General features: G+C 36.8%; 1 protein-coding gene across 18 annotated transcripts in view; it reads right to left on the bottom strand.

The window, feature by feature from the left end:
* The window catches only part of PTPRD (protein tyrosine phosphatase receptor type D), a 1,875,536-nt gene that overhangs the window by 425,538 nt on the left and 1,433,149 nt on the right, over positions 1–16,849 (bottom strand). The gene's annotated exons all lie outside the window — the stretch shown is intronic.

Here is a 16,849-nt window from a genome sequence, read left to right as displayed (position 1 = left end):
CCCAGCTGAGAAGAACTCATAATAGCTTTTCTTTGTTTAATCCTAAAAAAAAAAAAAGGATTATGTATCTTGAGGACATAAGCACCCATTTTGTGTGCAAAGTTCATGACTGATAAGAAGGAGGAGCAAAAACAGGGTAAAGACCTCTAACTGGCCCCTGCTAACTGAGGATAGGGTTTCTTTTCTCATTTCTCATTCCTTCTTCTTTTTCTTTCTTTTCTCCATTTCTCTCTGTTCCTCACTCCCTCATGCACTCATTTTTTTCTTTCCTTATATTACCCCTAATAAGAAATATAGTCTTTAATTAACCCTCATATGTAGATGCTTTTTTATATTTACAGAGTGCTTTTGCATCTATCATCTGATAAGATCTTCACATTTCAGGGGATCACTAAGAGACGTAATGAGAAAACTGAAGCTCAAGAAGTCAGTGACTTACTTAAGATCACATAGTAATTAAGCAGCAAAGAGATAATTTCTGTCTGTGATAGGCAGCCTTCAAAGTTGGCCCTTAATTATCCCTGCATCCTGGTAATCAGGTACTAAGTGTAGTCTCCTCCTTATTATAACTGGGTTGCTCCAATGGCATGTCATTTCCACAACTAGGTTATAAAAGAAGTGGCAGCTTCTGTCTCTCTCCATCTGTCTCCCATCTCTCCCTCACTCTCTCTCTCTGATGACTCACTTTGGAGGAAGCCAGTGACATAAGCCACTCACTTGCAAAGAGACCAAGTGACAAGGAACTGAGGGTTCTTTGAGCCAACAAGGAACTAACAATTGTCAACCATGTCAACCTGTACATGAGTGAGCCATATTGGAAGCAGACCCTACAGTCCCAGTCAAGCCTTCAGATGACTGCAGCCCACCCAATATCTTAATTAACTACAGTTTCATGAACTACCCAGCTAAAGCACTCCTGGATTCCTGACCTTCAGAAACTACATGAGCTAACAAACATGTGCTGTTTTAAGCTACTGAATTTGGGAAAATTTGTTATACATCAATGGATAACTATTACTCCAAGTTTTCTCTTCCTACTCTACCAAGTTACATCTGCATTCAGAACACAGTTTGCCAAATAGTCTGCTAAGTATCACATTGTAGAAAGACATAAGATTGACAATGTCTGCACATGTAATTTGAAATAAAGCACGTGTTTTATTTGAATCCTAACAAAGGGAAAAAAATTATACCAAGAGTGCCTGGGCTAAAAATGTACTGTGGGTGTGTGTCTTTGTATTTTTAAGTTCATTTAGAAACCGGTAACTTCTCTAAACCCAGTCTTGAAACAGGAGACTAGCTGAGAGGGAGAGGCTGAGTTGGATTCAGTGTTTTGCCCAAAGATCCTAGGGGGAATTTCCAAGAGCTGAAGACATTCTTCAAATCCCAGCAGCACAGCTGGGATATTGATATTGAATACGAGGAAACTAAGGAACAGTTTTGCCTGACTGCAGTTGTCACATTATCATGCATTACAGTGCAGCAGCCCAAATCAAAGAGATATGCAAAATTCACCAAGGACAGCGGCAATGCATTTCTCCCTGTGCATGCGGAAAGGCATCAGGAATAGGAAGGCGGGTATAAATGCAAAAACATCTGCTCCTTAAACCCATTTGAAAAATATCCCTGCAAAAATAAATGTGAATCATCTATAGCGTAGAGCAGATGGAAGTGAAGTATGTTTAATTTAAGGGGGAAAAAGGATGCTAGAGAGTACAGAAATAAAATAATACTTTAGCCCATTTCACATACGGCTGCCCATTAGGTTACACTCTGCTTGGTAAGAAGATACGTAGAAAATAGTCTTTTAACTGTATCAAACTCCTCTGAAAGAATTCCAAATAATTACAGTAGATTCTCTAATGGTATTTACAGTTTATAAATTATTTGACAGAAGCCTAATTTCCCCCTAAAAGGAAAAATAAATTGTAGAGTTGTCTTTTGGTTTCAAAGAAATTTTAAATTCACTGCCCTGCCTCACAGGGACCTAACAAAAAAGAGCAAATAAAGGAATAAATTACGTTAGATAATAGGCAGCAAACAATGCAATGACTCAGGATTCGGGGAAAATGCCATGTAATCTTATGATTATGCAAAAAAAATAATCAAATAGTCCAAATGCTTTTGAAAAAATGGTCAATGACTGACAGTACACAAAGAAATATGTGAACTTTTCTATTGGAGATGACTTATTTTTGGCCTAAGCCTTAAAACAAAGCTGCCTATCTTTTCACCATGTACAGAAGTCTCTTTAATTCATAACATCGCTTAGCCCAAAGGTTGGAACCTTTTTTTACATTTTCAAAAGTCATTAAAGATTTCGTTTGAACTTCTTGAGCACAGCCAAAATAGGAAAATATTACAATTACCCAGAACTGTGTTGATCTTATGTGGTAAAACAGCCTACTTAAGAATTACAACCAATAAAGAATCATTATGAATTAATTTTACACACTTGATAATACAACTACTTTATGAGTCACTGGACTGATCAATGCAAACTTTTATTGAATAAATAATGAATGAAAAACATCATTATGTTATTTATCACTATCTCAGTAATATTTTAATCAGAGCCCACTTTAGAATAAATCGTAAGGTCCTTTTAGGACAGTCCGAACATTTTCATGTTAGAAAAACGTTACAAAATCTGTTTCTTGAAAGGAAAATGAATGATAGCCAAAGTCAAAGTATCTGTAGCAGTTTCTGCTACAGTTCACTACGTTAATATGTAAGATCAAAAGAAAAGGGTGTATCTTCTTAATGCATTGATTTGAAAGCTAAACTCAAACAAAATGTACTGGAAGAGCTCACAAAATCACAAGTCAAAAAATAAAAATAAAAAGGCACTTTTATCTCATATAGTTATATGAGACAGCAAAGAGCCTTTAACACTGATAAGAAAACACACCTGAAGACATTAGGCCCCAAATGATGGAAAACAGTAACAACAAGATCACCTTTAGGTATCTGATAAAAACAAAGCATGTTAGGCCTTTTAAAATCATCTATACACACTCTTGGCAATGACAGCAGAAAGTGTTGTAGATCAATAGGTGCTTTATGAACGTATCAGTGAGTAGGAGTGGATTGCCTTAATCCTTAATTGCCAATATATAAATAAGCTTTAATAATGTTGGAATGGAATATTTTAAACTTTCTGGGGAGGGCATTTAAGTATATAAGAATGAACAGTATTCCATAATAAGAGACTAGAGAAAGCCAGTGGAACAGATGAATTTTAATATTAATATATAATGTTCCTCATTAGGCTGACACTCAGATATGAGAATGGGCTCACTAAATTACCATGATCCTCATGTATCAATACCTTAGTGAAAGTGAATATTGCACTGCCTGGAATATTTATTAGTCATCCTAGTACTTGCAGCTATGAAGCAGAAATATGGACTTAACTACTCCGCCCTACCCCCCAGCCAATATTTAATATTTCAAAAATTCCATAGATCTCTATGGCTTCCTGATTTGGGCTACATTAATTTAATTTAAAAGCCATATTTATCACATCAAATCATTACGTGTTGGATAATTCAAAGCTTTAAAAAAGAGTGTAATTCACATAATAGATTTATGTAGGAGCCTAAAAAACAGAAGTCTTGATCTTGTGGTTGAGAATCCAGGATTGAAATTACCAGGAAGGCCAAATGGCCATAATTTATTTCTTAGAAAATAAGGAATAACAACAGATACATCTATGGATAAATTAGAACACCTCTAGAATTTGAAACAGCTTTCTGAATAATTAAGTAAGAAATTGAATTCAAATTATGTTCATAATATTTTAAACATTAACTATTTTCTTTTGTTCTAATTTAGGGAATTGAATAACCTATGTGAAGTATTTCTGTAAACTCCCAGCTACCACAAGGTTAGAATAACTACAAGAGTCCATAGCCCAACCATTTGAGATAAACTGAAATTTGCCAAAACATGTTATTCGTTAATATTAGTCCATTTCAAGAGACTTAAAGCACAGAAAATATGATTATGTTATAAAATAAATTAAAGTTGCAAACGAAGGTAAATCCTAATATGACTGTGATATGGCTAAGAGATTTACTCCCACCTGTCCTAACCAGAGCCCTAATACAAAATCATACAAAAAGCTCATTTAGGTATGAGTTCCAAACTCTTTCACCATCAACTCATTTGCCCAAGTTATCAAATAAACAGACTGCTTAGTTTTGTATTGTTTATTCTGTGCCAACACAAGTTCCATAAACAGGGAAATAGCCTAAAAGGAAGTTCTACATGATGCAGTTGCAAAGAGCCCTTTCTGCATCAGCACACATCATGAAGGGCACCTCCCAGTGCACTCTAACTCGCTTGTCACATACCCCACTATCATGCAGACTCTGTGGACTATCTCAAACACCACCAGATTATGAAGCTCCATCTTATAAGCCACTATATGTGATTTCCCTCTTGCAAACTCATGTGGATCAAAAGCTGAGTCACTCACACCACTGTGCTTTCTATTAAAGATAATTTGTTTTGGCTCCTGCTCTCTATTAGGCCATGAGGCCCTTGAGAATGGAGAATATGAATTCCCATATTTGCATTTATTCTCTTTGGTGTCTTGAACAGTGCAGACTCCCAGAAAATAAATTTAATAGGATCTTTCTTTCAAGAGAAATCGCAACTAGTCTCAGAACTCTCAAACCAAAGTTGTATAAAATATCCCATGCTGGGCTTACATGGAATATCAAGCTTTACACTTTGTAGAATGAATTCTCCCCTTTTGGGCTTCATTAATATGATAATTAAACATTTTATATAACTGACTATGTATTTCACTATGTGTCACATTTTCCTTTTTATTCCTTGGTATTTCCTTCTCCAGTCCAGTCCTAATACATTAAGACTTTAAATACAATAACTGAACAACCTGATGATGTAGGGTAAATCCTAGGATCATGAAGTCCAGTTCTCCATAAATTCTTTAAGAAATATCAATATAATAATCATTTGAAAGAAACAGTTTTTGAAGTTTGAAGCATACCAAAGTGCCCTCCCTTCATTCTTGGTGCCAAGAACATGGATAATACTGCTTTCAAATAGATTATTGACAGAATGCAAAACCAAACAACTCTAGGTTTGCTGGTCTAAGCATAATAAATCAGCAAAGAAGTTCTGATATTTACTAACAGGAAACAGATTATAAATGGAAGACGGTTAAATCTACCAAAATCATTCTGAATCATCTTTAATAACGAGCAGCTTCCTATTGCATTCTAAACCTAGCAGAGCAAGTCATCTAAAAGCTGTGACTGTTTTACTCACCCATTCATTTAACACATGTTTACTGAGCACTTACTCCATGTTATGCATTGCTCGTCAGGGCGGCAATTAGGAGTTAACATCACAGGCTGTGCCCTCTTGAGATTTACAAGCAGTTAAATATATTTAATCTACAATGCTGTCTCCTACTAGGCCTCATAATCATATACAAATACAGTTATTTCAGTCACAGATTTCTCATTGATATAAATCTACCCTCTATGTACAGTGAGCTATGAGTCAGAGCGCCTAGGTTCTAGTCTAATTTCTGCTGTTTAAGTACCTTTGAGAAGTCACATGATAACTTACAGCCTCAGTTTCATGTGTAAATTAGGGTGAATTAAGTTCCATTCTACATTCCTTACAGGTTTATTAGGTGGCTTAATAAAAGGATCTTATGAAATGATGATGCAGTAAACATACATATATATATATACACACATATATATATATACATATATATATACACACACACACACACACACATGTAAATAGATACACAAGATATAGTACTACTTTTGCATGCATTGCTTTATTTAATACTAATTACAGTCCTATGGTGTTGTAATAAAATTTACTGTCTACATGTCAGAGCACATAGGTATCTATAAGGCATTTACTTTTCGAGATTTTTTTTTTGTTTTTAAATGAATGCATTCATTTATTTCTGCATATTATCACCAGTAGTCTGGTAGCAATCAGAGCACGGGTTCATCTTCCTTAAAGGCTATCTTCCAGAAACCCCAATGTAAGTGATGCTGGAGTGTACTTCAGTTTTGTTGTCGTTGGTGTGAGAAAAAACCCCTAGAGCCATCTCAGAATTCGTTACACAGAATTTACTCAGGGTGGTTCCTGACATGCTTTAAAGTTTCCCAGCTAGAAGAGACTAAGAATTGTCTAGTTTAGAAAATAAAAGCACTAAACATGTCACCCCAAAGAAAAAGAAAAGGAAGGCATCTGATTGAAAGGCAGTAAGGGAGAGAGAGGTGTTATCTGGCAAAAACTCTCAGCATCTGTAATATTAGCAGAGTCAAAACTTGCTCGTACCTCTTCCCAGAAATGAAATTCACCAGTTGATTAAGCTCACAGACTTAGCAACCAACTGAAAATCCCAGCTGCCTTCCTAACTCCTGCCCTCCCCAATAAAGATGGTGTAGCAGATGCAGCCAGCTTCAATTAACATTTAACCTTTATTCTTTTATGTTCAGATGTACTCTGTAATGACTATCCATCATTCTTATTTACCCTACCAGTCCTCCACAGAACAATCCTCCTCCCTTATTTACACTTTTAATGTTTGTTCCCCCCACTCCAACCCAAAACACACATACACAGAAAGTTAATTTTCAAGCTGGTATGTGACTCCAGTCAATCCAGGGCAGATTTCCCCAGACTCTATTTTTTGTTATTGTTTTCAAGCAAATAATCTTCAACATTCTCCAAAGCAAATAAAAATAACATTCTGTTGGAAATTTAGAATATAGTACTGCACCATGATTTTTTATGAGATGGTTAAAAAAAATTCATATCCATAAGTTAACAAGAACAAAGTGTACAAGCATAGGGTGATACTTCTATTATTTTTCAGAGGTACAGACTGTGATCAAAAAGCAGTCATTACATTATCCTTTTCCCCTCTTTTACATATATGTATGTTTGTATATATGCATGGATTTCTAATGATCACTAGACATCAAAAGTTTTAAGGACTTTATTTAGTGACAATCAAATAATAATTTGAATATCTATTGGCTCATTTATAATTGTATGCATTTTTTTACTTTGTAATTTCTATTTCAAGTTATTTTCTAACTTTACTGATATAATTAACATACAAGATTGTATACGCTTAAGGTGTACAACGTGATGACTCCTCATGTTTATAATGCAAAATGATTACCCCGTAAGATTAGTAAACATGTCTATCACCTCACAAAACTACCTTTTTTAATTTTAATAGTGATAACATTTAAGATCCACTCTTTTAGCAAATTTCAAGCATATAACACAGTATTGTTAACCACAGTCACCATGCTGTATATTAGATTCCCAGAACTTAATCATCTCATATCTAGAAGTTTGTAGCTTTTCACACATTTCCCCCACCCCCAGCCCATGGCCATCACCATTCCACTCTATTTCTACAAGTTCAATTCTCCTAGATTCCACATGTAAGAACATAGTGTTTTTTCTTCTCTGTCTGACATCCACGTTGTTGCAAAAGGCAAGGTTTTCTTCTTTTTTAAGGCTGAATAATATTGTAATGTATATACATATTTTTAAATGTTATACATCATACAAACCATTCAATTCTTTCTCTGAAATGACCGAAAGATATCTGATAGGAAATCATATTAGGAAAAACTGAATGAAGGATATTATAAATGAATGAACTGGGAATTCCAGGTCAGGCAGGCCTGGGTATGAATATTGATGCTAAGGTGCCACGATATAAATATTTAATCACTCTGAGCATCAGTTTCCTCATCTGTAAAGTAGAAATAATACTAACTAGGTTAATTTTGCAAGGAAAAAGACATATATAAAGCATAACACCTGGCTTTTAAACACATATTTGCTCCCTTACCAATTTCTCTCTTGCTGGGGTCACAAGATCATGAAGGTGGTATTAGGCACTACCTCTCAAAGGGATACAAATAAGAACAAATCCGGGAATAAAAATGCACTAGAAGCTATTACTGACTCCTATAGTAATTACTAGTTCTCAAAGTTTACTATATTTAATAAACTCTCTTTTGCCTCATATTGATCATTTTGGTATTCTCTTGAGAGCATTAAACATGGTGCTTGGATTATTATTTCACTGATGTTTACAACACACTTGAGGCATTCTGAATATACTTCATTCTTTTTGATGGTGTGAAGTAAGGGTGCACCTATTATACCTGGTTGCTAGTGTTGCTTCTTCCACTGTGTAGTGTGTTGTCTGACCTCTCCTGAGTCTCGGTTTCAACCCTTAATGGTATTACATCAGTTCTTTGTACACTACAGATGTTGAAAGATGTAAGAAAGAAGCGGGAAGGGGAAGGAAATCTGATCTGAGGTGATTCCCCCTTACTTTACCTCTCAAAAGAAATAAGGGAAAAGGTTATGAAAATCCTAAAATATGACTTATTACCTCCAATCTGAAACTTTTAGTCCACCCATAACTGGTGCATCAGTGGTTAAATCACTGTCTTGTTCTTCTCTTATTATCACTTAAGCTCTTTCAAAGCCCTGGCCTTTCCAGACATCCATACTCACAGATGCACAATGTCTTACTGGAGAAAGACATGCAAGGATTAGTTAAGTCAACATTCCCCAACCCCCTGTTATAGATGAGTTCATTGAGTTACTTGGGGAAGGGCTTATAGGTTCAAGTCTGAGTATAGAAAACAGTACGGAAACCTCAGCTTCAGACACAAGGTGCTCACAGCTGGGATCTGCCTGAAAATTGGCCACACCCTGCCAGCAGGATGTTCTCAAAAGTGGTGATTATTTCCAGTTGCAAATTCTGGCTTCTTCTTTTTAGGTGAATTTGTAGGTCCTAAGGACATTCACTGTTATTTGTAGAAGGTCCAGACAACCCAGAGCCACATCCCATTACCAATTATATCTTACAACATTACCTTTAACCCTTGAATTCTTTACATCTATATTTATATTATTAAAATTATGAAATTTTTTTGGTAGGCCTATACATAACAACTTTTTGGCAAAAAAAGAAGAAAAAAGCCTTCCAAAAAGCCATACCAAAAATCTATTTATTGCTAAAAATACTTTAAATCCTGTACCAAAGCTGTTTGTCCTTTTAGTATGTTTTTTTTTTTTTTGCTTTTTTTCCCTTATGTTTGAAATCCACCATTTATCTTAATAGCACTCAACTCCAAGCACTTTAAAACCAACTAACCTGGCTAGAAAAAAAACATGTAGCATTAACTTTCTCTTAATCAGAACACTGCACTACTCTTCCACTTCTTTCGAATTCCAAAGACATTGCACAGTGGCTACTTGCAGTATACTGGAGAAATAAGAGTGACTAAGGCATGGTCCGTCTAGAAGCTTGGCCACAAGAAGCTTGAAGTCTGGTAGAGAAGACAGACAAGTAAAATAGGCCCCCTTGGCCAATGAGATTTTTAATACCTCCCAGATCGTATGGCACATTAACCTCCTAGGTTTGAAAGGGGATCTTGATGACTATATCCAATTAGAGATTTGTTTTCTGGTTCCAGTGTAAGAGAGGGAAGACAAAGGAGACTATATTACCCTGATGATAGAAACTTCTACTGGACCTCTGTTCAATTAATGAGAGATATGCTCATGAGATCAAAGTAATGAGATTAGAACCTGTACACTGCAGATACTATCTGGAAATATGAGAAGAGTGAAATAAAAACCCACCAACATCATCTTCCTCCTGAGCCTAGTCCCATTTAATTTCACAATAATTCTATGCTCCAAATTATGGTAGGGAAGCTAAAGATCAGAAAGGCTGACCAGTTCAAATCCACAAAGCAAGACAGAGCTAGAATTAAAATTCATATTTTCTCCCACTTGAAAGTTCAGGCCAAGTGGTTTCTCTCTAAATGCTTGAAGGTAGCATGGACATCAGAGTACTCTAACGCCAATATCAGAAATGAAAATCTTACACAAGTCATCTTTATACAGTCATCATGATAAGAAAGTCACTAGCTTGTCAATTTTAAAAAAATGACTATAAAGCTCAACTGCAATATAAAACAATAGAAATATAAATAGAGACAGAAGGAAAATCTTCTGGATGTCAATGCTATGCACTTTTTTTTTTTTAATATTTCAGGAGATAACTGAACCACTGTAAGGTGCCCACAGATATCACACTTTTATTTTCAAAGATTTATAAAACGCTGACAACACAACCAGTAAGTTAGTTTTAAAACTTACAGTACAAATGTGATTTTTTTAACACAGAGCCTATACTCATGCTTAATGAAGACTCAAACCTACCTTTCATCAGAGCACTTCTAGAGATTTAAACAGTACCCTCCACACACAAAATCACCTTATTCCTTTTTACATTAGCTTCTATGAGTTGTGAAGTTTAAAGAGTACGTGCTCTGAGATTACCCATAAATAACAAACAAGTATTGATCAAGTTTTCTTGAAATTAAATGTATATGTTTAAAGCAATACAATATTTTAATTGCATATTTTGGCTGGCTTTAAGTGATGGTATGATCATTCTTCAGTAACTAACGCAGAGATTCTATTCAGACTTTTTCATGCATTCCATCTGATTAAAAGGGTTTTGATAGAAGAGATATTTGGATATTACTATTAAAAACATAGTTTAAAACCCCCTTTGTTCAAATTAGGAATTCAGACATGCTCCCTGCATTTGGCTGCTGTACTGAGATCTACTATATTGGTGCCAGAAATATATTTGTACTGATACAACTCAGTCGATGGAAATAAAGCCTAATTCTGTCACAGGAGTAACTAGGGCAAGTGAAATGCAGAAATACCCATGAATTGCCTTTGTTCCATCACAATTACAGTGACAAAAATATTTATGTTAGGGGAATAGCTGCTGACACTGAAAGAAGTGGGAAGTAAGGTTTTACAGATGAAGAGAGAAGCTGCGATTATTCACTGAGTACAGTTTATTTGAAGATACAAACCTCTGCACCTTCCCAGTCAGTACTAATGAGCACCGTAATCACTATAATCAAACAAATAAAGAAACTATACATTAGGAGAGAACTGAACTATTATTTAGAAAGTTTCACTTGACTTCTGTATGGGTAATTTTATTTGTGAATGGTTAATGAGTTTGGAGTAGCACTTTTTTTAAAAAAGGATTTTGTTTTTTAATATGAATTTGGTCAGAGCCACTTCATATCTTATTCCCCTTCTCAGTAAGTTTATGAAAGAAAACACGAAGTCTTCCCCAGCCTCTCAGAATTTGATCTTACTTGTAAGTCCAACAAGTGTGTTCTGCTACTTTGTTGAATTGCATTTCTTAGCCTCAGTTCTTCCATTTTACCTTAGGGGTGTACTGCCCTTAAGGAAATATACAATGGCCAGGTGTGGTGTGGGGAGACAAGGAGGCAAAATGGATCAAAATGGAATCTGAGTTCTACTAAACATTCTTGTTCACTCTAATATATGAAGTTCTACATAAATTAGAAACCTCAATTTCAAACAGTGCTTAGGGACATATTTGGTCCACAAAATGGAAATCATACACACTCTGCATAAAGCAGTGAAAGTCCCCAGCTGCTTTCTCTCTGCTCTTCATTTCGGACCCTACTGTAAAGTCAACTGCATCAACTAGTTTTGCCTCTTTTTCTCTCATCAACATCCCACTTGCAGCTCTAACTGATTTGGGATTTGGAAATACAAAACAGCAAGTAAAGAATGCCACCATAAAGCTGGAGGAAGGGTTTTCTTAAATAGAGGGGAACAGTGTGAGAGCTAACCAAAAGCACCCACTGTCCTGCCCCTAGTACCTCTCTTCACCACAGTCCTACTCTTTGCAGACAACCCATCACCGTTTTTTTTTCATGGTAAGCACTGTTGGAAAAGCACTAAACCAACTGCACATTCACTCACTCTACAATGACTATGACAAAACACCAAACACACAAAATTTACATGCCAGTAGAATTTTAGAAGCATACGTTGGTTCCTGTTTTTTTTTGCTTTCGTGGCAAAAAAACATAAAAGATTATAACTAAGTATGCATACCTTTAGTATGCTACAATAAACCCCAGAGATATTCAGTAAGCTTTTTAACCAGCTGGCCCACTGTATTTATATTGAGCCAACTGAGTGATACAAGTAAACCAGTAGATTCAATTCAAAGCAGCAAACAATCAAAATTGTATCTTCTTGACTTTGCAAATCATAACTCCTTTTTATAAAACATGTAATATTTGTATGCTCTAGACCAATGCTTTTCAAAGGACCACCTGCATCACATTCAAATGGGACACTCATAAAAATTTGGATTCCTGGGACCCAGACTGGACTCATGGAATCAGACTCTATGAATATGGAGCCTTGGAATATGCATTTTCAAAGAGCTCCCCCGATGCTTCATATGCAGGTACCACTGACTTCAGCATTAGCAGAATGTTTCCACTTCATGATCATAAAAAGATGAAGTAACACTGCGAGATGGAAGAGAAGTGCCCAGGTGGCCAGGTTTGCAAAAGGAGCCACCAGCCACAGAACAAAAAAATGGAAGGAAAGTCACAGACCACAGTCCAAGGACGCTAAAGAAGATGAAAGCTAACATGTTCAAGGTCACCAAACTAGTTCTTATGTTGATTGAACCTGAAACTAGATTTCCTGACTCTGGATGATGCCCATTCCTACTTCCTACACCCCATCTGTCCCTATAAAATAAAAGTTTGAAAACACTAGTTGTTTAAACCTCACACTTTAATTATTTCAAATTATATTCAAATTACTAAAACAATACCACCATTTTATGTTCTTTACCAACTAAAAAATGTTTCCAACTTTCTTATAATTCCCTGATGTAGCAGTGCAAGGTAGCCAAGGTGGGTATTAGCATCTCCATTTTAGAGGTGGGACAACTGAGGTTTCCAAAGGTTTAATTAGTTCCTCGAAGTTTCACAGCCTTAACAGCAGAGTCAGTAATCCAATTCTGACAACCTATTTTCAAAGTTCAGTCCTTCTTCAATTTACACTGCCCTGAAATTTGAACAAGCTCTCAGCTCAACCATGGATGCTTTCCCACTTCTTAGATTAAAAGATTTAGTTCTCAATGCTTTTTCTGAAACAGATGTTACTCTCCGCAGCCAGAGTCTCTATGCACAGACCTGAAACTCTGGGTGGTGATTACACATAATCTCAATAGATTTCTATAAGAGAGTTGGGGGAAGGGTTCACACATGTACACATCTAGCAGATATTACACTGCAGATGAGAAGCAGTGTTCATTGTATTATCAGCTTCAGCCTGATAATTGGATATGACAGGTTTGCAGCACAAGCTACAAGTCTCTCCATCTTAAAACAATAATTGTGAGCCTTTATTCTTCACCAGGAATATCAAGGTCATTGTCTGGATCAAACCTGAAAGGGAGCTTCCATCAACAGATGTCATAACAGATAAGCACCGATTTGACATGCTCTTACAGAACTATCACCTGCTATCAGAGCTGCTCTGACAGCTGTGTAGTAAGACAATGTGGGCCAATTCATCAGTCCTCTGGGCCCCAAGTGCTCCCCTAATGGGTATGACAAACATATGCCTCACTGCCACACAATGGGTGTTTATTACTGTATGGCTGTTTGTATAATGATATAATTAATCAGTGTTGATAGTCATGTTTTTTGTAATTGATCGAAAGCCAGAATTACATAAATCTACTGAATGGCTACATCCATTGCCACAGTTATGACGGACTTCGAAAAGAAAAAAAAAAGGTAGACTATTACACACAGACACACAAACCGAATCCTGCCAAGATACAAATAATATATAGGTATAACTCATTTTATTAAAAGCGCCTTGCAGATATTATGTTTTGGGGTTTTTTTTTCCCCACAAACTGAAGGTTTGTTGCAATCCTGTGTCAAGCAAGTCTATCAGTACCATTTATCCAACAGCATTTGCTCACTTTGTTTCTCTGTGTCACATTTTGATAATTCCCACAATATTTCAAAGTTTTTCCCTCTTATTACATTTGTTATGGTGATCTCTACTCGGTCATCTTTGATGTTACCATTGCAAAAAGATTATGACTTGCTGAAGGCTCAGATGATGGCTAGCACTTTTTAGCAATATAGCGTTTTTTAATTAAGGTATGTGCATTTTTTTAGACATAATGCTACTGCACACTTAATAGACTGTGGTATAGTGTAAACCTAACTTTTAACTACACTGGGAAACAAAAAAAAATTGTGTGACTCGATTTATTGGGATATCTGCTTTATTGCTGTGGTCCAGAACAGAAACCACAGTCTCTTTGAGGCATGCCTGTACCATCTCCTTGGCTTTGACATGATGTTATCTTTCCCATGCACGGCCTGCTCCCTCTTGCCTGGCCAAGTCCTTCTTCCTTTGAAAGACTCAATTTAAGTGTTATCCTGGGTCTAAAGCTCCCCTACTTCCAGAGTTGAGGCAGTATTTTAAAGGGGGACTCACAGATGTGGATTAGGGTGGACTGAAGAGGTCCAATTACCTCATTTTAATCAGCAGCCACTCCTCTGCTCCAGCTGTTCCCTGGCTGTTGCCACAGGGAACCTGTTCTCAGGGTTGCTAAGTCTTCTGTGTTTCAAGAGGCATGAGAAGTCTGAATTTTTATTTGCCATCCTCCATTTTTAAAGTGTTGGTACCTGTCTTCCCATAAAATTAGAGCTTGGGATGAGGACTCGCAAGTAGTTTATTTGGGAAATGATTCTAAAAAGCAGGAGAGAGAAAGGCATGGAAGGTAAAAAAAAACCAACCAAGGGAGTGTGAGTGAGGTCCCAGGGGCCTCAGAGACATGCCACAGAACGGTTCCCAGAATCTTCCCTAGGGATAGGGGGAAGCAGGCATTAAACCCCCAGTTCCCCTCATCTCTCAGCTAAGGGCTGTTCCTAAGAGCTAGAACTCCCCTACTCTTCCCCAATGTACCTGCCATAGTGCTGAGTGGCTTCCTCAGTTTGGAAGAAAGCTGAGACGAGGCCTTGACCAGGCAGGCCGTGATTATGCCTGGGGTGGGCTGCAGTCGGCGTTCACGGGTCACAGCTGTGACTGAGACCAGAGGTGACTGAAACCAGGGGTGACTGCGAGGATGACTTAGGGCACCAAGAGCAACAACTATAGTAACTAATAAAATTGTAAATACAGCGCAGGTCAAACAATTAATGGGCACAGGCCTGATCTGGCTCATGGACTCCATCTGCTTTTCACCCTGAGGAGCCCATCCCTGATCACCACCTGGAGAAAAGGCCCTTGAGTGAAGCCTGCCCACTCCTGATACCACCAGCATTTAGAGCACTGAACTGCAGTGTCTGAGGTCACATCCACTGATCTCCTAGACTAGGAGCATCCTGAGGAGAGACTCATTACCCTGTTCAGTATTCCCAGTACCCAGTATAAGGTAAGTGTTCAAAAAAATCTACTGACTGAATTAGATCACACAAAAAGCTCATTAGTGTTTGTGGGACTGAATAAACAGAAATAACATAATTTTTAATGGGGCTCTTTTAGCTACAACTTTGACCCAAAGTCAATGAGGAGAAACAGTCCCAAGGTCACTAAGGAGCAAAATAGTCACTTGTGAACTCCTGCCCCAAAGGGCCTTATGACACAAAACAGCTAATCACTGACAAAGATGAATTTTGCTTTCTGAAAAGACTACACTGCCTCAACTATCAAAATCATATGTTCTTAACATATGTACTTTATCATGTTAGTAAAAAAAAGTTTAGAAAAAATGATCTTTGCCCAAAAGAAAATAGTTATAATTCAATTTCATCATCATCTACTACTGAAAATGAATTTTCTTTACATGTAACCTAGAAATTCACTTTCTTTCCCATACAAACTCTGTCTTGATATTTGTACCTTTCTCTACATCTCTCATTGACTTTTCTTTGAAAGCTGTCTGGTCTGGCTTGGATCTGAAGAGACATGCCTGTGTGACAGATCTGCACAGGGAAGCATCAGAGGGATCAAAACAGGTGAGGGGATCCTGGAACATTCCATAAAAATAGAGGAGCTCCTTATACCAACTGAATGGGTATCTCCAAATAAGTAGCAGAAGAGGCTTAAGGTTCCTGCCCTACTTTCTACATATGGTGCAAACATAACAGAAAACTACGTACTTATTAGAGAAAGCCTAATACACAATGAAAATATGCCCAAGAGATTTCATCCTTGAAAAAAAAGTATAGAAAGGCATCCTTAGTTATAGACCTGTGGCACTACTGGAAACTGTACGTAATATATACATAATGGGTTCTCAGAGAAAACAAACTACTAGGTCATTCTTGGATAAAATTATCATTTGTAGAACCAGGAAGATTTTGATAAAGTTACCATGTAAATGTTTAAAAAAAACTTAAAAACAAAGTTTGAGGAGAATTCAATAAACCAACTGCATTCTAATCTTCCAGTCTTCTGCCCATGTTGACTTTCCATTGTTAAAGAAATTAACCAATACCATTGCAAGGTAATAAACATTACAAACTCTTTGCAGGACTGGATGGGGCTTAGAGGCTAATAAAATATGGACACTTTTTTAAAGTTATGATCTTGGAATTACCTCAGAAAGAGCATTTTAAAAAATCTAGTTGTGCACATCCTCAAGAAAATTAGAGTATTGAGTAATAATAGCTTTGTGCAGACCCAGTCCTGTCAAAATAACTGGACTCCTCTGATGGAGTGACTAGTACAGTAGATCAAGAAGAGAAGCAAAAGACAATTTATATTTGGATTTTAAGAAAGCTTTAGATTCTGTTCCTCGTGACATAATCATCAATAAACAGAAAATAGGATCCACGCTGCATAGTTACAATACAGTAGGAAGGTCATGCCTGGCGAG

Source organism: Camelus bactrianus, chromosome 4, assembly GCF_048773025.1.
Source record: "Camelus bactrianus isolate YW-2024 breed Bactrian camel chromosome 4, ASM4877302v1, whole genome shotgun sequence".
Taxonomy (NCBI): Eukaryota; Metazoa; Chordata; class Mammalia; order Artiodactyla; family Camelidae; genus Camelus; species Camelus bactrianus.
The sequence above is the reverse complement of the archived record's forward strand: the minus strand, read 5'-3'. Positions and strand labels throughout refer to the sequence as shown.